The following is a 27,194-nucleotide window of genomic DNA, read 5'->3' on the forward strand; positions in this document are numbered from 1 at the left end:
TTTTTCCAAAATTTGCGTACATTTTCGAAACACAAGCATTTTCAACTTTTTTTAAAAGAAACATTTTGTCATGGATGGGTGGCTGTTTGTTTTCGGCCCTCAATGAGAGAGCCATGCTAATCTCTATCATGGTTGCACAAAAAATCATTTTACTTTCCAATAATTTGTATCAATAATTGTCTTGGAGAGAAATAAAAAAGGTCAAATTTAACATGGAGATCAAAGAGTTAGTTGCGAGTCGATGGGTTGACTTGCAACTGGGACCCTACAAACATTTGCCCCCTAGTTGCGAGTCGATGGTTGACTTGTAACTTGACCCCTACAAACATTTGACTCCTAGTTGCGAGTCGATGGTTGACTTGCAACCGGGCCCCTACAAAGATACGCCCCTCCCCCTAGTTGCGAGTCGATCATTGACTTACAACTGGGGTAACTCCAAAAAAGTGCGATGCATCCTAGTTGCAAGTTGATGGTTAACTTGCAACTGGGCCCCTATAAACATACGTCTCTCCCTAGTTGCGAGTCAATAGTTGACATGCAACTAAGGCCACTACAAAAAAAATACAATGCATCCTAGTTGCAAGTCGATCGTTGACTTGCAACTGGGGCAACTACAAAAAACTACGACGCGTGCCAATTGCAAGTCGATGATGAACTTGCAACTGGGCCCCTACAAACATACACCCCCTAGTTGTGTGTCGATGATTGACATGCAACTGGGGCTACTGCAAGAAAGTACAACCCGTCTTAGTTGTGAATCGATGGTTGACTTACAACCAAGCCCCTACAAACATACAACCCCCGATAGTTGTGAGTCAATGGTTGGCATGCAGCTAGGGCCACTATAAAAAAGTACGAGGCGTCCTAGTTGCGACTCGATGGTTGACACTCATTTGAGTAAATACAGACATACGCCCCCTAGTTGCGAGTCAATGTTTGACATGCAACTGGGTCACTACAAAAAATTACGACACATCCTAGTTGCGAGTCGATGGTTGACTTGCAACTAGGCCCCTATAAACATACGCCCCTTCCCCTAGTTGCGAGTTGATAGTTGACTTGCAACTAGGGTAACTACAAAAAAGTATGACACGTCCAACTTGCGAGTCAATGGTTCACTTGCCACTGCCCCCCTACAAACATACACCCCTCCTAGTTGCGAGTCCATGGTTGACCTGCAACTAGGGTCACTACAAAAAAAATTACAATGCATCCTAGTTACGTGTCGATAGTTGACTTGCAACTAGGCCCCTACAAACATACGTCCCCTAGTTGCGAGTCGATAGTTGACATGCAACTAGGGCCACTAAAAAAATATGACACATCCTAGTTGCAAGTCAATGGTTGACTTGCAACTGGGTTCCTATAGACATACGTCCGCCCTACTTGCGAGTCGATGCTTGACTTGCAACTAGGGGCCCTACAAATATATGCCCCCTCTAGTTGCGAAACGATGGTTGACTTACAGCTAGCCCCCTACAAACATACGCCCCCTAGTTGCGAGTCAATGGTTGACATGCAACTGGGGCCACTACAAAAAAGTACGACGCATCCTAGTTGCGAGTTGGTGGTTGACTTGCAACTGGGGCAAGTAAAAAAAGTATGACGCGAGTCGATGGTTCACTAGCAACTGGCTCCCCACAAATATACGTCCCCCTAGTTCCAAGTCGATGGTTGACTTCAACTGGGCCCCTACAAACATATGTCCCCTTAATTACGAGTCAATGGTTGACTTTTAACCAGGGTAACTACAAAAAAGTTTGACATGTCCCAGTTGCGATTCGATGGTTAACTTGTAACTGGGCCCCTATAAACATACGCCCCTCCTAGTTGCGAGTCGATGGTTGACATGCAACTAGGGTCACTACAAAAAAGTACGGTGCGTCCTAGTTGCGATTCGATGGTTGACTTGCAACTTGGCCCCTACAAACATACGCCCCCTAGTTGCGAGTCAATGGTTGACATGCAACTGGGGCCACTACAAAAAAGTACGAAGCGTCCTAATTGCGTGTTGATGGTTGACTTGCAACTAGGCCCCTACAAACATACGCCCCCTAGTAGCAAGTTCGATGGTTGACATGCAACTAGGGCAACTACAGAAAAAGTAGGACACGTCCTAGTTGTGAGTTGATGGTTGACTTGCAACTAGGATCCTACACACATACGTCCGCCCTAGTTGCGAGTCGATGGTTGACTTACAACTAGGGGCCCTAGAAACATACGCCCTCCTCTAGTTGCGAGTCGATGGTTGACTTACAACTGGGCCCGTACAAACATATGGCCCTGTAGTTGCGAGTCGACGATTGACTTGCAACTTAGGCAACTATAAAAAAAATCAATTTTTGAGATGACTACTTCCAAATAAGGTGACTACAAAAACTACAAATAGCTCTATTCTGGAGTCGAGGGGTTTACATACAAACTAAAACCAGGATATATTGTGTGTGAAAAAACAACTAGGCAAACACTTGCTTACGCAGTATATAAAAGATGACATGGAAAAAAGAGTGCATGAAACAAATAGGGGAAAACCAAAAAACAACATTCCCTACCATCTCCGAGCCTCAGATCCGCCAGGTCAGGTCGTCTCCTTTGGATTCGAAACAAAACAATAGAAATGGAAGAACATAAGAGGGGAGTGACGACTCGAGGGAGGCTGCCGTATCGATGTAATATTCTTTCGGCTACACTCTTTGTATTCTAAAAAAACACAAACAAAGGCAACGTGGCCTAACACAAAAGAAAAAAAGGAAAAACAGTCCTGCTCCGCTGTAGGCCTCCCGGCCCGACAGACTCTACAACGCGGCCCGGATCGTTCATGACACGGGTGATCACTCTAGCGCGAAAACAAAGACACATTGGATCGGACGGCTGGACATCTAGATGTGCGATCACTAAATTTCGTCTAGATGTATTTTAGCAATCCCGCTCAAAAAACTAAGAAAAAAGAAACACAAATACGGAAACGACCAAAAAACAAATGGACAAGGATGCGTAGATCGCTCGTGCTAGGACAACAAACTACACGTGAGCCGTGCTAAAAATATGAATATTGAAAATTGCATATATATATATATATAGAGACAGAAAAAAGCAAAAAACTTAAGCATCACAGCCTAAAAAAACAAAAAGGAAAAAAGCCAAGCCTAAAACACACAAGAGAGGGCAAAAAAAAACACGCCAGCAGCCCACGTAGAGATGCCAAAGAGCAGCAGCATACACCAGGTCAACAGGGGCAACAACGGAGAAAAATGAAGAAGAAGAAAAATATAGAAAGAACTTACAAATGAAATTTCTGCAGTGAGTGGACACACCACAAAAAATAGACAAGAAAATGAAGCTCGAAAAGAAAAAAAATGGTCCAGCTATATGACGCGAACATGCACACCATGCAGTTTTTTTTCAACGAAACAAAAAGAGTGGCCCGCCCCTCCCTGGCGTAACGACCATAACGGGCCAACAAACAAGAATGGGCCGGAAAAAAAAGACGGGGTGCAACGAGCGACAGCGACGAGGCAAACAAAAGATCGAGATTTTTGCACGAGATTACAACAAACAGATTCAATGGCCAGAGACTTAGATGTGACATCCTTAAATTTCATCTAGATGTGAGTTAGCAATTCCGTTCTTATAAAACCCCTTCTTTCCTATAAATAACAGAGAAAAAAAATTTCAGCTAGAGTATACTATAAATGTGGTGAGTTCAAAAAAAATGCTGCTTTGTGTTTCTCATTTTTACTAATACCATATCCTAGTAATTTGTACAAAGTTCATTTCACAGATATTTGAAGCATGAAAATAGTTTTTAGCGCCCAGGGATGCTACTCGCTATATGGTTGCTAATGTTCTATGTTCTATACTGCCTCTGTTTCTAATTATCTTTACAATCTTTATATGCACAAGTTTAAGTGTGTGTACCAAGAAAAGCTCGTGCCATCCTCACTTGACGAATCTGTCCTCGAATTAGCTTACGTCAAATGCAGGGATCGGGAGTTGTAGTGGTAGTCCTCAAATTAGCTTACGTCAAATGTAGGAATCGGGAGTTGTAGTGGTATTAATTATGATGCATGAGAGGTGGGGGCGTGATCTCCTCGTTCCCTCCTCCATGCATTGCATGTGACGGTACATCTCCCATCTACATGGCACAGGGGCAAAATTATTGAATAATCACAACGTAAAATGCAATGTAATGTAGGAGGGTGTGGAGGGAAAATGTTACATGCAAAGTAATTAAAAATGAAAGCATTTGAATTGATCTCGGCTGTTAGCCGAGAAAGAAATAACACAATGCATGTGTGGCCCACTACGCCTTTCTCGCATATGTGTCATGATTGAGGATGCTTGACCCACCTCATGAGTTTGGTCCTTATTCCTTAGTGCAGTATGCATAAGGAGAAATCATATCTCTCTCTCCCTCTCTCTCTCCCTCTCTTGTGGTGAAGATCACATACACGAGCTACAACTACCCAAAAGCCTAAAGAGGTACTAGAGGGTGCTGAAGAGCATCTAGCATCGACAACCACTGCCAAAATAATTCTAGTGGTGGATTGCATGGACCTATTGTACAACCACACCGTTGCTAATTAAGCAGAACCTTACCATGCAACCACACTGCTATTGCCTTGACCTTCACCATGCATGCACCGAGCATGCACGCACCCTCGCCTTCGCCTTCGAGGTTACTCCCATATTTGATATTGACCACTCTCATTTCCGCTTTACATTCTAGTTGCTTTAGTTCACAGTTACATGCAAATATGTTAAGCAATAACAGTAGTGCCATAGCAACTTGATGTTAATTTATTACATTAAGAGGACTAATTATTGCTATTAGTTGTAATGATAATGGTCAAGTTCTTGCTCATTATTTGGTTCTAAGTGTTCTAGATTAAGGCCTGATAATGTTTAGTTGGCAAGCCATGATCATGATTGCATGTTCTACTCTTGGTTAAATTTTGATGGCACTAAGTAAAGTATTTCCTTTGAATCTGGTTCACACAACAAAGAGCATGAGGGAAGTTGGCGACTTGTGAAATCCCGATGCAAAAAAATCTCAAATTCATAGTCCCAGTTTTTTCCTGAACTTGGAATATGAATCCTTATATCACTCAAACTGAAAAAGAAGAATTGGGATTAGGGACTTACCTCCTCCTGTTGGGTCACCACAAATAAGGATGACGACACATGTGGCATATATGTCGGTAACGTTGTTGTAACACCCTTATGTTGCCTATGGTGACACCCACAAGTGTAGGGTTTATTTGTAGCTTTTTGACAAGTAACAATGTTAATGGGGCGCAAGAAAGAACTGGTTTATGGAATAACTGCAAAAATGTTGAATAAAGTAATAGTTGTGTTTTCGATATATTGGTATAGTTGCAAAGAAATAAATACCAAAGAAAATACATAAAGTGCAGACATGCCTTGGTCCTTAACTCGAACTTAATGACAAATAAGTGATCACACTTATAAAACCTTGCCATTCTCAATCATAGTAAAATCCACCTATTTAATAAATTCCATAATCCTCTGCTTTGAATGATAATTTTGTCGCTGCCATGTGGGTGAAGCCCAAGCCTAACATACTACAAAATCATTGACTTGTATGATACTTATGATTCACCAATGGATAACATGTCTACTACAAGAAATTAGTAGGGAAAAACTTAATCATAACATTAACAGTCTATGGTCTCCATCTATCCCTTGTGATGTAAATCCTGGATCTAAGTAACGACTTCTTGTCGTTGTAACATTCCATTTTCAATTCATTACAACGTAGGACTCTCATCAGAGCCCAATAATGGTGAAGTGGGACGTTCACACACTACGAGCAGAAAACTTCAACACAACAATTATTCAAACCACAATTATATTCTCAAATGCATGTGACATTCTTCAACTAGGGTTCCCCAATGTCCTTAAGAACATAATGAACTACTCACAAATTGCAAAGATAAGCAATTATATGTGCATGAAGATAAGGGATACAATCTGATCATATAACTCCCTACTAAATAAACAAAATGTGTCAAACATAATTTTTTTGCACTCATGTGAATGGTAAAATTCAAAACAATCGAAATGTTGATTTTATTCTCTCTAGATAATATGGTGGAATGTTCCATCTACATAAAAAAATTCATGAATAAATTTCACACGTAGTGCTCTAGGAAATAAATATGCTACAAAAAGGTTGTGTTTCAAAGCATTTGAGAACAACTATTTTTTTGCACAGGCCACGACGTATGTCATTTGTTAGCGAATACTTTCACATAGGTAGGGCACTCGACCACTTTTTCCCAATAAAACATTATTTTCACATTTTGGATACTTATAAATTTTATCGTTAACACCAAGAGCACATGAGCTCAGGACTAGACAAACGCTTTTGAATTGTATCAATCAAGAGCAAAGCATGATTACATGCTTTGATCTACACTAAGTGCATAACTACGAAGAACAAATTGACCTAAAAATGTTCACTTTTGTCACCTAATATAAATTTTCGTCACTTCAAATGGGCTCGTGATGGTTTTGGAATGACATGCCCATCATCCCAGAAAATCCATGGCATGACTTTTCCATCATCGAAAATCATATTTTCGGCTACCGTTCTATGTCACTTACACTTGGGGGGAGGGGGGCAATTGGCTACAAATTAATGTTTGGAGCTACCAAACAATTTTCCTAATTTTGTTGCCAAGGAAATAACATCAAGTTCTCCCATGTGTTGTTTTACATTTATTTTACCATCTTATTGTTTACTTTATTTAGTTGTATTTTATTTACTTAGTTTTACTTGTATCTAAGTTTATAAAAGTAATCAGAACAACAAAGGGATTTTTATTTTAGCACACTTGTGTCTTGTACAAGATCCTAATATTTATGCATAGTTTACGACACAAAACAGATGAAATTATGCGACTAAAAATGACTAACTTTTTAGAATAAAATGAAAGAATGGAAACATTTATTTGAAATATTTTCATGTGGTATTAATGTGGGGATTTTTCTTCATAAGATTTTAATGTGATACCAATGTGGAAATTTTATTTGGAAGATATTAATGTGAGGGGGCTTTTATTTGGAAAAAAATAATGTGTTATTAATGTTGAATTTTTATATGGAAGATTTTAGTGTGGTATTAATGTGGGAATTTATATTTGGAATATTTTAATGCGGAATTTTCTTTGGTAAGATTGAAATGTGGTATTAATGTGGAAAATATTATTTGGAATATTTTATTGTGGTATCATTATGAGAAATTTATTTGGAAGATTTTAAAGTGTTATTAAAGGGACGCGGTTTTGGTGAACATGGTTCTGCGGGCAACCCCTTATGAATAGCAAATTCAAAAAAAAATAGAAAAAACAAAGAAATCTGAGTTTTTATAACATACATAGTCAACCGGCATACTAGCATATGATGTTTTACAAAGAAATGATTTCGTGGTATTCTAAGATGAAATGACAAAATCGAAGCTATATTTAAAAGCATTGTTAGATGAATAGTAAGGCCCTGATTATATTTTCTTCACAAGAATACCACGGGTGTCATTAATTTCTTCATGAAACTTCATCCATGGGTGCGGAAGTCGCACAGGGAATTTACCCTGGTTCGGGCCTCCGAAGAGGAATACCCAACATCATGCTTATATTTGTTATTCATGGTGGAGGGATACCTTTTGCGAGGGTTTACAATGGTGTAGATGAGATTGCTACCAAGAGTTGTTTCTACAGGAGTAGATGGGAATGAGAGCCCCATAGCCTCCCCTTATATAAACTGCGGAGGCTAGGGTATTACATAGAGATATGTGATCTAGGGTATTACAGTGAGAGCCCCATAACATCCACAGTTAAACATTGGTTGAAAGGTGCACTTGAAATACGGGCTGGATTGCACAACCAATGTCAGAATGGCGATTTAGGAACCAACACACAAAATTGGAATTATTGTCCATTAACTTTGAAGCAATAGGGTTGCTAGAGATATTAAATTCTCACAACAGAGTTCACTCAACACGAGGGCCAAGAAAAGAATGGTGATGGCGAGAAGCAACAGTACATCGGGAATTTCTTAAGAGGTGGTGAAACTCTCACAACATCCTTGAGAAAAGGCAGTAATACTTCAGGGTAGAACATCATACAAGTTGGATAGCAAGTTGCATCCATAACATGAAACAAGTTTGTGTTGGGGGAAGGCAAGAATGTTGTCGATGATAACACAATCATCGAGGGGAAAGGATGGTATTTCCCATCATGAATTTGATTGATATCCTGGAAGAGCTCGAAAATGTTGATGATGATCACGACACAATTGTCGAGAGATTTCATGAAGGTGTAATCGATCGGCGATGACATCAAGTCATAGGAATGATGAAGCGAAAGGTTATTGGAACAAAGGATAGGACACCTACTCGAAATCAAGCTTGCTTCTCAAGGTGAAATGATATGACGAGGAAGATCGACGTAGGGTTAGTTCATCGTCGAGAATTATGCTTCGTGAAGAAGGACCAGGTAGCACAGCTAAAAATTAGCACAATAATGATATAGCCGATCGGGCTAGGAATGACTTGAAGGATTATTAAACTCATAAGCAATGAAAATTACTTAGGTTTATCGAACCGGAATGCGGAATCGGTTCACATATCGGTGTTCTCGGTTGACAACAACCCAGAACCCAGGAAAATTGGAATCGGTGAGAAATAGCAGTTGATGAAGAACCCATAAGAAGTTATGCAGTTTTATGATATTCTCGAGATACCAGAGGGTAATACTCGACAGTAGATTAAATTAAGGTTGGACAGGTGCAATGATCTGCAGAAGAGAAGTACTTCAACTTGTACGAGAAAAGGAATCAAAGAATATCAATATGGTCGGAACCACGATTGCAAAAGAGCAGATCCCAGATATAAGATGAACTTATAGCAAGGGAATAATTAATTTAAGAGTACCTTCCATGATAAGATCTACATCATGTCGTTGGGCATGAACACAAAGTTCAAGGTCGATTCCCACTTCTCCAATGCATAACCTTTCATTCACTTCTCGCGTTCAATGAAGTTGTAGTGTTGAAATTTTATCTGACAGAACGCCAGTAGAGTATAACCCGCATAACCTTCGAGTTTGTACAAATTAGGAAAGGCATAGGTTCAACCCATAGGGGCATCTTAGGAACATAAAACACAACCTTTAGGAATAATAAACATAAGCTCGAAAGCATAGCATGATTGACAAAAGGAGATGATACAATTTACCAAAGGCACTATGTATCGGAGAAAGAACTCTCAAGGTTATTGATTATGAAGGACACTGTCGGATGATAATTCTACCGAGGATCTGACTGTCCATAAAAGAGCTGATGTGAGCATCGGCACACAAACAAAGGAAGAAAGCAAAGCAAAGACATTGGATTATAGAAACAACTGACTAATTCAAAGCTCAAATGCAAAGGAATTATGATTTCCAATTCAAGGGATCGGAAGCAAACACTCTTATTAAGGATGGATAAGTTGAGTAGGCTTAGGGGTACAATCGATGGCAATTTGATTGGTCGAGATCCAGCTCATATCTAAAATGACGTCTGAGCTGGAAGGATGAATTCTAGGATCTGATTGAGGATTGCGAGCATTCTCAACATATCGAATCAAGGGACTCAAAATGATAGTGATAGAGGATGTCAATGGAGATAAGTAGAAGTATGGAATTAACCATAATGCAGGAAGGCAAGGAATTCAGGAGCAATAGGATGTTGAGGATTTTTAGAAAATCCTATGGTATTTTGAGGACTTTTGTGAAACACATGAACAACCGGGGGTGAGCGGATACTTGGCAAGTGCGAGGAATTATCCATAGGGTATTCATAAGCGTAATCATGCGACAAGGAACTGTAAGGCAGCAGGCACAAGTATTCTCGAAACAACGAAGAGTAATTCGGGGCATATGGTAATAACAAGAGCAACTGGGAATGAATGCATGAACGGCAAGGAAATGTAGTTATCCATAATGATATAACCGTGGTAGGGAATTGCAAAAGCGAGGGGCACAAAGTCTCGAGAGAACATCAAAGAGTATTTGCGGAATCTTCTGCTGCACCAAGTAATCATCTGGAGTGAGGGGCTCTCCGGGAGGAAGTAATCACGAGATCCTAATGTTAGGGTTAGCAAAATTCATTTAACCCGAATAGAAGAGAGATCAGAGTCCCAGAGTATAGACGAGGACTAAAAGATCCTAATACCACCCAATGGCGATGTGGGCCCGTAAGACACACAACCATGTTAGTAAAAGTTTTTGCAATGACTAGACTCGACTTCGGCCAAGGAGTGTGGAAGGGGGATTCCTACAGGCAGACGACTCTTATACCAAATTGTGACGCCCCCGATTTAACCGTACACTAATCACACACACAAACTGAAAGAATCGAGAAGAGGTGTCTAGAGGGGGGTGAATAGACTCTTAACAAGAGAAAGTTGCAGTTTTTATTTTCTTCAAGTTAAGGTAGAGTTTTGGCATAAGTTTACACATTCACAATACATATCAAGCAAGCATGACAAGAGTATATGAGCAGCGGAAAGTAAAGCATGCAATTTGCAAGAATGTAAAGGGATGGGATTGGAGTGTGCAAACGCAATTGGAGACACAGAGATTTTTGGCGTGGTTCCGATAGGTGGTGCTATCGTACATCCACGTTGATGGAGACTTCAACCCACGAAGGGTAACGGTTGCGCGAGTCCACGGAGGGCTCCACCCATGAAGGGTCCATGAAGAAGCAACCTTGTCTATCCCACCATGGCCATCGTCCACGAAGGACTTGCCTCACTAGGGTAGATCTTCACGAAGTAGGTGATCTCCTTGCCCGTACAAACTCTTTGGTTCAACTCCACAATCTTGACGGAGGCACCCAAGTGACACCTAACCAATCTAGGAGACACCACTCTCCAAAAGGTAATAGATGGTGTGTTGATGATGAACTCCTTGCTCTTGTGCTTCAAATGATAGTCTCCCCAACACTGAACTTTCTCTCACTGATTTGGATTTGGTGGAAAGATAATTTGAGTGGAAAGCAACTTGGAGATGGCTAGAGATCAAGATTTATGTGGTTGGAGTGGAATATCTTGATCTCAACACAAGTGTAGGTGGTTCTCTCTCAGAAAATGTAAGTTGGAAGTGTAGGCATGTTTTGATGGCTCTTTCCATAAATGAAGAGTGGGTGGAGGGGTATATATAGCCTCCACACAAAATCTAACCGTTACACACAATTGACCAAACTCGGTGGGACTGAATCAGAAAACTCTGTTAGACCAATTTAATTCATAATGTGACCGTTAGGCTTTTCGGTGGGACCGGCATGATCAACTCGGTGGGACCGATGTGCTAGGGTTAGGGTAAAACCTCATCTCGGTTTGACCAATTACACAAAGTCGGTGGGACCGATTTGGGTAATAAGCGAAACAGAGAGTTGGTCAAGCAAACTCGGTGGGACTGATTGAATATCTCGATGAGACCAAGATTGTTACAATAGGCAACAGAGAGTTTGCAAGCCCATCTCGATGAGACCGAGATCCCATCAGTGTGACCGGATTGATCAGGGTTTGTGGCAATGACTATGTCTAGAGAACTCGGTGGCGCCGGATGGAAAATTTCAGTGGGGCCGAGTTTGACTTTTGGTTTGGGACATATGTGGATATGAGAAAGTGGTTGAGGGCTTTGGAGCACATCACTGAGCACTTTGAGCAAGCAAGCCATTAAGTAACACCTCATGCCCTTTTAATAATATTGGCTTTCCTATGGACTCAATGTGATCTTGGATCACAAAAAACAAAATGTAGAGTCTTGAGCCAATCTTTTGTCCCTAGCATTTTGAAGGGGTTCCACATATTCTTGTCCACGCCACTCCATCTGTTGAACTTATATGAAATATACTGGATAAAAACATTAGTCCAACAAGAGATATGTTGACATTAATTACCAAAACCACCCAGGGAGCACTTGTGCTTTCAATATCCCCCTTTTTGGTAATTGATGACAACATACATCAAAGCTTTAGATAAAAGATGTAGAGAATAGCAAGTAAAGCTTTGGAAAGACATGTAACATGCATGGACTCCCCCTACATGTATGCAATCATGTCAATATGGAAAGTAAGAGCATGCGAATGCATAAACATGACAGAGCAAGCAATGTGTTTGGCTATATGCATCCGAGCAAATGATGTGAGTGTATGAAGTTGTAACTTCATGCTCATGATTCCTTCTTGCAAACAATATGTACATTAGCAAGAAATCTTCATGTACATGAGTGTGATGCATATGCTTACCTTGTGGTCTCCAGCTGGCTTAGGAAGAGATGAACCTGAGTAAACAAGGTTAGATAACACAGATACATCTACTAGACAGAGCAAACAAAATAACCACAAGAGTACCAAGACTGGGATGACATGTAGAGAGTGAGTACTAGGTACTCTATAGGTAGACATGTCCCCAAAGGATAAAGGTATGCAATGAATTAAAGGATTTCCTTCCCTAGCAGTCTTTATCTCCCTGAATCTTGCATTAGATATTGGGAGAACATAGGGAAACAAAATCAGAGCAAAACATATCATAAACATAAACATAACATAGACATGTCTTTCCCCTCTTAAAGACATGTGACTTCTCTCCTCTTGAACACCAAGCATCTGGGGCCTTTGATGAGATTATCTCTCTCTCCCTTTCTCTCTCTCTCTCTCCCCCCTTTGGAGAGAATAAGCTTTGATGTGATCTCTCTCCCCCTTTGACATCAATTTCCAAGAAGGTATCTTCTGGAGTGTGAGTCAAAATAGGTTTGGTCCTTGAGTCACAGAGCAAAGCAGCATATAGATTGTGATGCTTGTAGAGGACAAGAATCATCGAGTGGAACTCGAACAAAAGAGTAGGAACAAGTGGCAAATTGTTGTCTCTGAAGTGAAATCGGTGACACCGAGTTATATTTTCGGTTGCACCGAAATGGTTCGGCATGACCGAAAGAGACGAATCGGTATGACCGAGTTCCAGACAGAGAGAACATTTGTCACCTCAGCTCACTAGGCAAATAAGATCTCACAAAGATCTGCAAGGAATTAACTGAAGGATTTGCAATGAATTGGATGCAGGGAATGCAGAACAAAAACAAAGAAAAAGAAGAGAAATCTAGATGAGGGAAACAAATATGCAAGAGATAAATGCAAGAAAACATAGAAACACTAGAGAACTTCATCTAGAATTGGTCGGCGACAGAGTCACCTATGTTAGAGTATATTGACTGAGGAGTCAAGTGAGAACACTCGATCATAGGTCATAATCATCATTTAAGATCAAAATGGGGTTACCATTTATTGTTTAAGGTTTTGATGTATTCGCATCTCGTTGAGTTGCTTTGACCCATGACTCGAGGTAAAGCTTCTCTAAGATGGAATAACATACCTTGGGTGGTGGTGTTGAACGAGATCATGTAGTTGAACTTGTGTGGGTTGCTCAAGGTTGATGTAGCTCATCAAGAGTTGGGAGCACCACTTGTAATTTGAGTTCATCTACCTACATGGGTTAGTCTTGCAAGGAAGAGCACTTGTGTATCCAACATGACAATCATGAAAATTGATACCAAATGAAATTTGATATATAGAATTTGTCAAAGGATATGCTGAGGGGTTTCATGCTTCCTTGTCTTCAACCACCATTGTGTAGAGACTTGGTGATGTAGAGATTGCTCAAGATGTGAGTGGGTTGCAATCTCATGGATTTAGATTCATCCAAGTACCTACAAGGGTTAGATAGCATGCAAGGGTGCAAATATATCCAAGACATATGATCGTCATCATAAGAGAAGAAGTCAGGGATTAGTCAAAGGATTATGTCTTGCATGTATTCGAATGGAGTTTCTGCACCAAGTTTGAAGCATCAATGATGTTCAATTCACCTCTCAAACGACAAAATACTTTCTCATCAAGTGGTTTGGTGAATATATCCGCCAATTGCTTATCGGTACGAACATGCTTAAGATCAATGTCTCCTTTAGCAACATGATCTCGAATGAAATGATGACGAACTTCAATATGCTTAGTTCGAGAATGTTGTACGGGGTTGTGAGCAATCTTAATGGCACTTTCATTGTCACAAAGGAAAGGAACATGTTTCACATATATCCCATAATCTTTAAGAGTTTGGGTCATCCAAAGTAATTGAGCACAACATGAACCAGTGGCAATGTACTCCGCTTCGGCGATGGATAAGGATACCAAGTTTTGTTTCTTGGAAGACCAAGACACAAGAGATCTACCAAGAAATTGACAAGTACCCGAAGTGGACTTTCTATCAACCTTGTCTCCGGCATAGTCCGAATCGGAGTATCCAACAAGATCAAAAGAAGACCTCTTAGGATACCAAATGCCAAAATTTTGTGTATGTATTAAGTATCTTACTATCCTTTTCACATCCTTAAGATGGCATTCTTTGGGGGCCGCTTGATATCGTGCACACATGCACACACTTAGCATGATATCAGGACGAGAGACACATATATATAACAATGAACCAATCATAGAGCGATAAACCTTTTGGTCAGCCTGTTTGCCATCCTTGCTCAAGTCAAGATGTCCACTAGTAGGTATGGGAGTTTTCATACCTTTGCTTTCTTGCATGTTGAACTTCTTGAATAAGTTCTTGGTGTACTTTGTTTGAGAAACAACGGTACCTTCCTTAGTTTGCTTGATTTGCAAACCAAGAAAGAATTTGAGTTCACTCATCATAGACATCTCAAACTTTTCCGACATTAGCTTCCCAAACTTTTCACTAAAATGAGGGTTAGTCGAACCAAATATGATATCATCAACATAAATTTGGCACACAAATAATTCACCATTAACCCTTTTAGTAAAAAGTTTAGAATCTATTTTTCTAATTTCAAAGCCTTTTTCGATAAGGAACTTGGTCAAGCATTTATACCACGCTCTAGGAGCTTGTTTAAGACCATAAAGAGCTTTGTGAAGTTTGTAAACATGGTCAGGTTTCTTAGGATTGACAAAGCCGGGAGGTTGCTTAACATAAACTTCCTCCTCAATTTCAGCATTTAAGAAAGCAGTTTTAATATCCATTTGGTAAAAGGTGATATCATGGTGATTAGCATAGGCAAGTAAGATGCGGATGGACTCAAGTCTAGCAATGGGGGCATATGTCTAACTGTAGTCCATACCTTCGACTTGAGTGTAGCCTTGGGCGACGAGACGTGCTTTGTTACGGACGACTTGACCATCTTTGTCTTGCTTGTTGCGAAACACCCATTTGGTACCAATGATGTTGTGGTTGTTGTCGGGCTTCTCGACCAATTTCCACACTTGATTTCTCTCAAAGTTGTGTAGTTCTTCATGCATGGCATTTATCCAATCCGGATCTTCCAATGCTTCTTCAACCTTCATAGGTTCAATGCTAGAGATGAATGAATAATGTTCACAAAATTAGCCAAACGAGATTTAGAGTGAGTGATTCTTCCATTTTGGATATCATTGTAGATTTGCTCGACGGGATGGTCTCTGGCGACTCTTGCTCGAACTCGTGAGAGCTTTTGTTTTGTTCAGGGTGGAGCATCTTCTTCATCATCTTGTCCTTCTTCATTGTTGACGTTGTCATTTCCTTGTCATGGTGGAGAAGGGGGTTGACGAGATTCATCTTGGTGTACTTCCTCGTTTTCTTCGTCTTGGTGTGTCCCACTTGTGGATGCTTCCGTATCAACTCTTGGTTCACCTTGTCGTGAGGTAGAAGTCACTTGGACGGACGAGGTACTCTCCTTCACCTCCATTGGACGGATCTTGACAATAGACAAGTCTTGGATTGCTTCCGAAGGATCTTTATCTCCTACATCAATTGGCAGTTGCTCCACTTGCGAGTCGTTAGATTCATCAAACTTCACATCTACCATCTCTTCAACCTTTCGGGTGAAATTTTTGTAGGCACGGTAAGTGTGAGAGTTTGAGCCATAACCAAGTAGGAAACCTTCATGAGATTTAGGGGAAAATTTAGAACGGCGATGCTTATCAAGAATGTAGCACTTTGAGCCGAATACTCGAAAGTATCCAACTTGGGGTTTGTTACCGGTGAGGAGCTCGTATGTCGTCTTGCCAAGTAGCTTGTGAAGATACAAGTGATTTGTTGCATGACAAGCTGTCTCAACCGCTTCCGCCCAAAAGTGTTTTGGAGTCTTGTACTCATCAAGCATCGTTCTTGCCATCTCAATAAGAGTTCACTTCTTCCTCTCAACAACTCCATTTTGTTGAGGCGTGTACGTAGCCGAGAACTCATGTGAAATACCTTCTTCGTCAAGAAAGGTATCCACATTTGCGTTCTTGAACTCCATTCTGTTGTCGCTGAGAACCTTCTTGATCTTCACTTCAAATTGATTTTGGGCCTTCCTAGCGAAGTTTTTGAAGATATTTTGGACCTGCAATTTATCACCAAGAAAGAACACCCACGTAAATCTTGAAAAATCATCGACTATGACTAGACAAAATGAGTTACCACCGAGACTCTTGTAGGCATTGGGACCAAAGAGATCCATGTGAAGTAGCTCGAGCGGTCTTCTCGTGGTCATGATGTTCTTCACGGGGTGGCATCCTCGAACTTGTTTTCCTGCTTGACAAGCACTAAAAAGTCTATCCTTGTCAAATATAACATCAAGATTTCGCATGCCCACATGACCTAACCTTCTATGCCACAACCAGCCTTTCAAGGATTTAGCAATTAGGCAAGTTCTAGGTTGAGCCTTTCTAGTGAAATCAACAATATATAGATCACCTCTACGTGTACCGGTAAAGACCATTTTATGATTATCTCTATGAAACACTTGGCAATCTACTTCAGTAAATAGGACATTGAAACCAAAGTCAGCAAGTCTAGATACGGAAAGTAAATTGTAGCCAAGAGGTTCAACGAGCATAACATTTTGTATGGAGCTATCATGTGAGATGGCCACCTTACCAAGGCCAACCACCTTACCCTTTGAGTTGTCACCAAAAGTGACATACTTTCGAGGGCCGTCGCTTTCAGCAAGCTCACGAAACATATCTTTGTCTTCGGTCATATGATCGGTACATCCACTATCAAGGACCCATTCCTTTCCTCCAGCCATGTAGCCGCGAAGATTATCCATAAGACCAAAGTGTCTCATAGACTCATCGAGATCAAAGTCACTATCATCATCCTCATCATAGTATCCATGTTCAATGTCATCTTGTGATGGATCAATTCCTAGAGAGGGCAATTCATTAGATAAATGGTCATCACAATAGTCATCTGTATGAATTCTAATGGCTTCGGAGATGATATTGCTAATGATTCCAACATCTCCTTTGGGACTCGTAAGATTAGTAAGCTCAAATAGACAATCACCAAATTTGGGATCATTGGAACTCATCTTACTCAAGGCAATAGACTTATGAAGGATCTCATCTAAGTTTTTCAAGGAATAGTTTGGAAATCGTTCCTCAAGGAATCTCCATATGGTGTAGGCACAATCAAGAGCAGGAAAGCTAGCAAGTAAGTTTCTAGGCAAACCTCTAGCGATTAAATTGACAGTTCTAAGATTACGGATAATGTCAATAGACTCATCAAGGGTAGGATGCAAAGGATCAACATGAGGCGCACAAGGGCTAGTAATGTACTTGTTCAAATGATATTCATTGAAAATCTCAAGCACTTCAATTTTCCACTCATGAAAGTACTCTCCATCAAGAATAGGCACTCTACGTCTAAGACTCCCCAACGTAGACTCGTCCATCTTCCTCCGAAGGTGTTTAAACCAAAGCAATGGAGACCATAGCTCTGATATCAATTGAAAGGATCGAGAAGAGGTGTCTGGGGGGGTGAATAGACTCTTAACAAGAGAAAGTTGCAGTTTTTATTTTCTTCAAGTTAAGGTAGAGTTTTGGCATAAGTTTACACATTCACAATACATATCAAGCAAGCATGACAAGAGTATATGAGCAGCGAAAAGTAAATCATGCAATTTGCAAGAATGTAAAGGGATGGGATTGGAGTGTGCAAACGCAATTGGAGACACAGAGATTTTTGGTGTGGTTCCAATAGGTGGTGCTATCGTACATCCACGTTGATGGAGACTTCAACCCATGAATGGTAACGGTTGCACGAGTCCATGGAGGGCTCCACACACGAGGGTCCACGAAGAAGCAACCTTGTCTATCCCACCATGGCCATCGCCCACGAAGGACTTGCCTCACTAGGGTAGATCTTCACAAAGTAGGCGATCTCCTTGCCCGTACAAACTCTTGGGTTCAACTCCACAATCTTGACGGAGGCTCCCAAGTGACACACCTAACCAATCTAGGAGACACCACTCTCCAAAAGGTAATAGATGTTGTGTTGATGATGAACTCCTTGCTCTTGTGCTTCGAATGATAGTCTCCCCAACACTCAACTTTCTCTCACTGATTTGGATTTGGTGGAAAGATGATTTGAGTGGAAAGCAACTTGGAGATGGCTAGAGATCAAGATTTATGTGGTTGGAGTGGAAGATCTTGATCTCAACACAAGTGTAGGTGGTTCTCTCTCAGAAAATGAAAGTTGGAACTGTAGGCGTGTTCTGATGGCTCTCTCCATAACTGAAGAGTGGGTGGAGGGGTATATATAGCATCAACACAAAATCTAACCATTACACACAATTGACCAAACTCGGTGGGACCGAATCAGAAAACTCGGTCAGACCGATTCAGTTCTTAATGTGACCGTTAGGCTTTTCGGTGGGACCGACATGATCAACTCGGTGGGACCGATGTGCTAGGGTAGGGTAAAACCTCATCTCGGTTTGACCGATTGCACAAACTCGGTGGGACTGATTTGGGTAATAAGCGAAATAGAGAGTTGGTCAAGCAAACTCGGTGGGACCGATTGAATATCTCGATGAGACCGAGATTATTACAATAGGCAATAGAGAGTTTGCAAGTACATCTCGGTGAGACCGAGATCCCATCGGTGTGTCCGAATTGATTAGGGTTTGTGGCAATGACTATGTCTAGAGAACTCGGTGGCGCCGGATGGAAAATTTTGGTGGGGCCGAGTTTGACTTTTGGGTTGGGACATGTGGATATGAGAAAGTGGTTGAGGGCTTTGGAGCACATCACTGAGCACTTTGAGCAAGCAAGCCATTAAGCAACATCTCATCCCCTTTTAATAGTATTGGCTTTCCTATGGACTCAATGTGATCTTGGATCACTAAAAACAAAATGTAGAGTCTTGAGCCAATCTTTTGTCCTTAGCATTTTGAAGGGGTTCCACATCTTCTTGTCCACGCCACTCCATTTGTTGAACTTATCTGAAATATACTAGATGAAAACATTAGTCCAACAAAAGATATGTTGACATTAATTACCAAAACCACCCAGGGAGCACTTGTGCTTTCACGAACGTGTACGATCAAGATCAGGGACTCACGGGAAGATATCACCACAGAACTCTAAAAACAAATAAGTCATACAAGCATCATATTACAAGCCAGGGGCCTCAAGGGCTTGAATACAAGTGCTCGATCATAAACAAGTCAACAGAAGCAACAATATCTGAGTACAGACATAAGTTAAACAAGGTGCAAGCCTAGCTAGCACAAAATGGAATACAGATCGAAAGGGGCGCAGGCCTCCTGCCTGGGATCCTCCTAAACTACTCCTGGTCGTCAGCGACCTGAACGTAATTGTAGGCACCATCAGTGTAGTGGGGGTCGTCGTTGACGGTGGCGTCTGGCTCCTGGGCTCCAACATCGGGTTGCGACATCCGAGAAGAAGGGAAAAGGGGGAAATAGGGAGCAAAGCAACCGTGAGTACTCATCCAAAGTACTCGCAAGCAAGGATCTACACTACATATGCATTGGTATCAATGAAATGGGTAGTATATGTGGACTGAACTGCAGAATGCCAGAATAAGAGGGGGATAGCTAGTCCTATCGAAGACTACGCTTCTGGCAACCTCCATCTTGAAGCATGTAGAAGAGAGTAGCTGGTAAGTTCACCAAGTAACAACGTATAGCATAATCCTATCCGGCGATCCTCTCCTCGTCGCCCTGTGAGAGAGCGATCACAGGGTTGTATCTAGCACTTGAAAGGGTGTGTTTTATTAAGTATCCGGTTCTAGTTGTCATAACGTCAGAATACAACTCCGGGTCGTCCTTTTACCGAGGGACATGGATTTTCGAATAGATAAACTTCCCTACGGGGGTGCACCACATTACCCAACACGCTCGATCCCTTTGGCCGGACACACTTTCCTAGGTCATGCCCAGCCTCGGAGGATCAACATGTCACAGTCCTACCTAGGCACAACAAAGAGGTCAGCACTCCGGTCTAAATCCTAAGCGCAGGGGTCTAGGCCCATCGCCCGTTGCACACCTGCACGTTGCGAACGCGGCCGGTGAGTAGACCAAGCAACCTCCATTACAACGGAAGTTGTGTTACCGGTCCAACCTGGCGCGCGCCGCTCAGTCGCTGATGTCAAGAAGGCTTCGGCTGATACCACGACATCAAGTGCCCATAACTGTTCCCGTGTAGTTGGTTAGTGCGTATAGGCCAGTGGCCAGACTCAGATCAAATGTCTAGATCTCGTTAAGCGTGTTATTTTGAAGTAACCGCGGACGTCGACCAGGGACCAAGCCCACCTGTCTTCTAGGCGGTCGCAACCTGCCCTATCGCTCTGCCACAAAGTAACAATCAGGGGGCTACCAGGAACCCAGGCCCACCACTACCTGGGTGGAACCACCTACCCCTTCAGTCCCCATCTCTGAACAGTAACATAGGTAATGTAAAAGTATATAGTATATGTACCCGTGATCACCTCCCGAAGTGATCACGGCCCAGTAGTATACCATGGCAGACGGACAAGAGTGTAAGGCCCCTCTGGTCATTAACCCAGCCCAACCGAGGCGGGTAAACGGGCACTGGGCGCCCTGTTATCAGGCAGAGCCCTGGGGATGCGGGCGTGGCCAGAGTGGAGCCCCCGGGCGCTGGACATCGGAGCAAGCGGGGAGCGACGAGCTGGGCGGCGGTGTTGCGGGCGCGGACAGCCGATGCGGCCACAATGTGGCGGGGTGATGACCCACAAGTATAGGGGATCTATCGTAGTCCTTTCGATAAGTAAGAGTGTCGAACCCAATGAGGAGCAGAAGGAAATGATAAGCAGTTTTCAGTAAGGTATTCTCTGCAAGCACTGAAATTATCGATAACAGTTAGTTTTGTGATAAGGTAATTTGTAACGGGTAACAAGTAATAAAAGTAAATAAGGTGCAGAAAGATGGCCCAATCCTTTTTGTAGCAAAGGACAAGCCTGGACAAACTCTTATATAAAGGAAAGCGCTCCCGCAACTACAAAAGAAGTATTAAGGTAAACCTAACAATAGCATGAAACATATGGATCCAAATCAGCCCCTTAAGAAGCAACACATAAACTAGGGTTTGAGCTTCTGTCACTCTAGCAACCCATCATCTACTTATTACTTCCCAATGCCTTCCCCTAGACCCAAACAATGGTGAAGTGTCATGTAGTCTACGTTCACATGACACTACTAGAGGAAAGACAACATACATCTCATCAAAATATCGAACGAATACAAAATTCACATGACTACTTATAGCAAGACTTCTCCCATGTCCTCAGGAACAAACGTAACTACTCACAAATCATATTCATGTTCATAATTAGAGGGGTATTAATGTGCATAAAGGATCTGAACATATGATCTTCCATCAAATAAACCAACTAGCATCAACTACAAGGAGTAGTCAACACTACTAGCAACCCACAGGTACCAATCTGAGGTTTTGGGACAAAGATTGGCTACAAGAGATGAACTAGGGTTTGAGATGAGATGGTGCTGGTGAAGATGTTGATGGGGATTTACCCCCTCCGGATGAGAGGATCGATGGTGATGCCAATGGTGATGATTTCCCCCTCCCGGAGGGATGTTTCCCCGGCAAAACAGCTCCGCTGGAGCCCTAGATTGGTTCCACCAAGGTTCCGCCTCATGGCGGCGGCGCTTCTTCCCAAAAGCTTGCTTATGATTTTTTCCAGGGTGAAAGACTCCATATAGCCAAAGATGGGCACCGGAGGCCTGCCAGGGGGCCCACGAGACAGGGGGTGCACCCCCACCCTTGTGAATGGTGGGTGGCTCCCCTCCGGCGCTTTCTTCGCCCAATATTTATTATATAATCCAAAATTGACTTCCGTGGAGTTTCAACACTTTTGGAGTTGTGCAGAATAGGTCTCTAATATTTGCTCCTTTTCCAGCCCAGAATTCCAGCTGCCGACATTCTACCTCTTCGTGCAAACCTTGCAAAATAAGAGAGAATAGGCATAAGTACTATGTCATAATGTGTAATAACAGCCCATAATGCAATAAATATTGATATAAAAGCATGATGCAAAATGGACGTATCAACTCCCCCAAGCTTAGACCTCACTTGTCCTCAAGCGGAAGCCGATATCGAAAAATATGTCCACATGTTTAGAGATAGAGGTGTCGATAAAATAAAATACAGACATAAGGGCATCATGATCATTCTTATAACATCAACATATATATATATATATATATATATATATAGGAAAAAGCAAACCTATGCAACAATCTTGTGGGGGTGACAATCATAACCACATGTTCTGCTTGGGATCCGGTCCAGATCTTTCCCCTCTTATCATTTCTAACATTTTAGGTGGATCAAACTTATTTCCTCTTTTAGACGAAGTTGGACCATGTCTGCATGTGCATAGCCACTAGGCCCAGCCCGTAGGCTGGCATGCCTGCACCGTGTCAGACCTCGGCCCATGATCGAAGGGTTCCCAACTGATGGGAGGTTCACCAGACGTCTGATGGTGCCTAGCATAGGAAAGGTTCGTGCATTTGGGGAGGCTGATTGCAACCCAACAAAAAGATCACGATGTGTTTACTGCTAACGAATTGACTCCATGCAAATGGGGAGGCTGAGTCTGCAAGATTCAGTAGTTGACGTATCTGTAGAACCTATATGCTTACCAGTGCTAAAAGAAGCAAAATGATACCCCCTAGTGATTGTCTCATGCCAATAGAAGCCCATCGATTGGGAAACTCAAGCTTCATGAGGCACTAATTGGCTTGGTGCTGGGAGCTATATAGACCCTAGATTAAGTTGTAAATATTATTACTAACTACTGAATCCTAGTCAGTACCACTCCAGTCAATAAGCGTACTATGATCGTCCAGAGCGAGAGTAAATACATCAAACTGTCATCAATAGCAGCTAGCTTTTGCACACCAGGATAGCTACGTTCCAAGATACACGTAGTGTGGTAACGCAAGTCAACACTCCACGGCGAATAGTGGCGAGGCAAAATCAGAACATGGGGTAGCGAGCTGTGAGAATAGCAGACCCCAAAATGGCAAGAAACAAGGACAAAAAACAATGGGGTAGCAGACACCCCACTTCGTCTAGTGTTAGGGCTACCACGGGTTCTCCTAGGGCAGCTGCCGCTCCATGCCATTCTTCTGCTTCGCTTCTGCCCGTTGGTCTGGCGTTTTCCTATGATGACAACGCTTTGATCCATAGGATCAGTCGTCATCAGAATCGCTCTGAGTTAATCCCTAAAAAATCGCTTTGATCCATACGGGTCAGTCATCGTTAGAATCGCTCTGAGTTAATCCCCGAAAACTCTTCGTCACGAGCCATGGCCACGCCGTCCCGAACTCCACCTTCACTGCTCACGTGAGGGCACCTCGAAGGCAACGCGAGCGGCGACCTTGGCAAACACGGATCCACCTTCTCTCCCTCTCACAAATTGGTTGGTTCCTCGGTTAATCTTGCTCGCCATTTTTTTTGCACTTCTGGATTACGTGATTTTTTGAACTTTCCTTGTATTCAGTTTGATCTCGCGGTTATCATGGACACTGAGAGGCCCTCTGCGATTTTCTGTTTGTGAGTTTGGGGAGCCGCTTGCCTCGACCTGCACCGTGGTTCGGTAATGGTTTTTGGTTGCATATTGATCTATTTGTCTGAACTTCATGTATATCTCTGAACTTTTTTTATCTGCTCGTGACCTTAGAGCCAAAAACTTTTGTTCAATCTTTTCAATGCATTCCTCCTAGGCGCACATGTATCAAATGGTTGTGCTTGTGTGCCTAATTTTTTGGATGCTGATTAGTCTATAAACACACGCGTCTCTGGCCGAATTTGTTTTTTTTGGTTGCAGGTTGAGGGACATACCATGCGGCTGTCGCGCTTGGAGACTTCATTTATCTGTCCTCTGTCCGTGAGCATTCTTAGTTTGTATTCCCTTCATTCCTAAATATAAGTCTTTGTGAGATTTCACTATAACTACATATAGAGAAAGTGAGTGAATCAACACCTAAAGTGTATCTATATACATTCGTATTTGGTTCATAATGAAATCTCTACAAAAACCTGTATTTAGGAACGGAGGGAGTACATGATCTTGCAAGTCACATTTGATTACATACTGGATTTAAATAACTTTCGGTTGGAGCTTCTGATGATGAGTTCTTTGGCTATATGCACACTACTACTTGTACCAAAGCGACTTCTTGGAGTTGAGTTTCACCCTTGGTTACACTTGGCCGTTATGTATTCCCTCTGTCCCATAATTTGTCCCATAATGTAACACGTTTTTTGACACTACACAAAAAACGTCTTACATTATGGGGCAGAGGGAGTAGTTACGTTGTTTGAAACTTTTTTATACTATAAGAGCATGCGGCCGGGTATAGCAAGTCTTGCTCCCTATACGTCAACGTGACCGGTCACCCCTCAAATGCACGCATCCACAGTTGGATACTTCAAATTCGGTACCCCAAATCTACGCTATCCATGCAACATGATGAACGAAACTACATAGATAACAAAACAAAGCAAAAAACGAAACATAGATCAACGAAATTATATAGGGGAATATATACATCGCAGTTCATCGGACCAAAATACACACAGTTTATCGCGGACAATCTAGGATCTAAACTAAAATAACTAAACAGGGACGAAGATGATTGGGGGAAATTACCATTTCCTCACCGGCACCTTCCCCTTGCAGTCATCGGTGCGTCTGTACCCCTTAGTGTTGGCGTCGGCGGTGAAAGGAACATCATCGTCGGAGCTGGAGCCGTCAGAGAGGTCGGACTCCTCATCGGAGGAGATGACACCGGTCATGCTCCGGGCCGCGCGCAACTACGCCTTGGCATACGGGCTGCCTATGATTTCGCCGCCTCCTCCGCGCTAGCCTTGTGCTTTTACTGCTCAATGGCGAGCCAGAGGGCTTTGGCATTTTTGTGGCGGAGTCGCCATGTGTTGGTCTTCATCGACGTGAGGGAGCGGTAGAGCACTGTCGCGAGGAGCTAGTCCTCTAGATCCATTGGCACGCATGCACGGTCCCGGCGTGCGGCCAATGCATCCCCACCGCTGCCACCTCCTTTGCCTGCTGCCGTTCGGTGGCATGCAAAAAATTCCTCCGATTCGCGTGTCCATGTCCTGGCCAGCACGGGCATGGGCACGAGTACCTAGTGGTGGTGCGTCCTGCTCGCTACGTGTGTGGTCTAGCCTCTAGTTATATCTAATCTGGCCGGTGCGTCCTGCTCGCTGCGTGGCAGTGGAGATCAGTGGCGGTACCGTGCACACTATTAGAAGGGACAGAGGGATTGGCGGAATATGATGGATGTATTATTGAGCCTCGAGAGCGAGTATATATTGAGTGCAAGACTTGGAGGGCAAGAAGCCTCTCTGGGAGATAAGGTAGGAGACAAATTACAAATCCTAGACTACCAAATACATGTATCCCAAATATATCTCTAACATCCCCCGCAGTCGTAGTGGTAGCGTTGCAAACAACGGGAGCGTCGCAGACGATCGGACCAGAAACGTGTGGGTGTTGCCAGCACCAGGCATGCGGAGATGGACAAAGACGAAGTTGATGAAGCGCCGCACCAGGCTTCCCAGGCCAGGGACACGCCGTGGACGAAGGCACGCATCGGTGTCGCCATCACGAAGGAGGTGGAGGGGCGGCTGTGGTGACTACGAGGGTAGCGGCAGCGGCAACTGAAGAAGAGCGGTGACGTGGCCGACTCGAGCCTGATGCAGCCGGCTCGAGGCAGCCGACGATCCTGATGCAGCCGGCTCAATGCAGCTGGGGACGAGGCCGGCGAGGCAGACCGCGGGGCCGCCGTGCAGATGCGACGGAGGCAGGTGGCGATGGAGAGTTCCCAGTCGGATCGGGGCGGCGACGGCCGGCGCAGGGTGACGGCCGCTGCAGGGCGAGGCCGGGTAGATGCGCAGACGACGGTCGTGAGGGGCCACCTGCCGCGTGTGGCCGCCGGGTCGGTGCAGGAGCTGGCCGATTGCACCGATGTTGGAGTAGAGACGCATGGAGCTTAGATCGGAAAACCAAAAAGAAAAACGTCAATCAAGGTGACCGGCAGGAGAGAGAAAAACCCAGAGCAAGGGCTCGGGAAAAAGACTCTCTAGGGCAGCCGGTCAACATGAGCGGCGGACGAACCCTAGGTACGGGCGATGCGCAGGGCGGAAGCGGCGGGCGACGGCTAGAGTTGGATCGGTTAGGCTGATACCATGTTAAAAGGGATAGAGGGATTGGCGGAATATGATGGATGTGTTATTGAGCCTCAAGGGCGAGTATATATTGAGTACAAGACTTAGAGGGCAAGAAGCCTCTCCGGGAGATAAGGTAAGAGACAGATTACAAATCCTAAACTACCAAATAAATGTATCCCAAATATATCTCTAACACACACAATGCTAGATGGAGGTTTGTCCAGCAGATCCGGGTGAAAAACTTTGCTCTTGGCTAGTTTCCAAGGCCGGCGATGGAAACGCTCTTCCGTTTCATCCCCTTCTTGAAGGAATTGCCGTGGAGAAGCTCCAGACCACTACCTCCGGGGGAAACCCTAAATCAGTCGATCGGATGACGGCGACACTAATGTGTCGCTCCCCGCTTGGGGGCGTCATTCTTGGAGGTGTGTGCGTTCTTTGAGGGGGTGTCACTCTTGTGTGGTATCATCATAATGACATGGGAACCTTCAATTCCCATTGCCCAGACCTTACATAATCGTATGTGCGCACTCTTTTAATTCGACCGGGCACCTTTTTATACCATGAGTGTTGTACCAATTGGATCACCACTTGAAATATAAGTTGAT

This window comes from Triticum urartu, chromosome 5A (assembly GCF_056163025.1).
Source record: "Triticum urartu cultivar PI428250 chromosome 5A, HENAU_Tu73, whole genome shotgun sequence".
In the NCBI taxonomy this organism is placed as follows: Eukaryota; Viridiplantae; Streptophyta; class Magnoliopsida; order Poales; family Poaceae; genus Triticum; species Triticum urartu.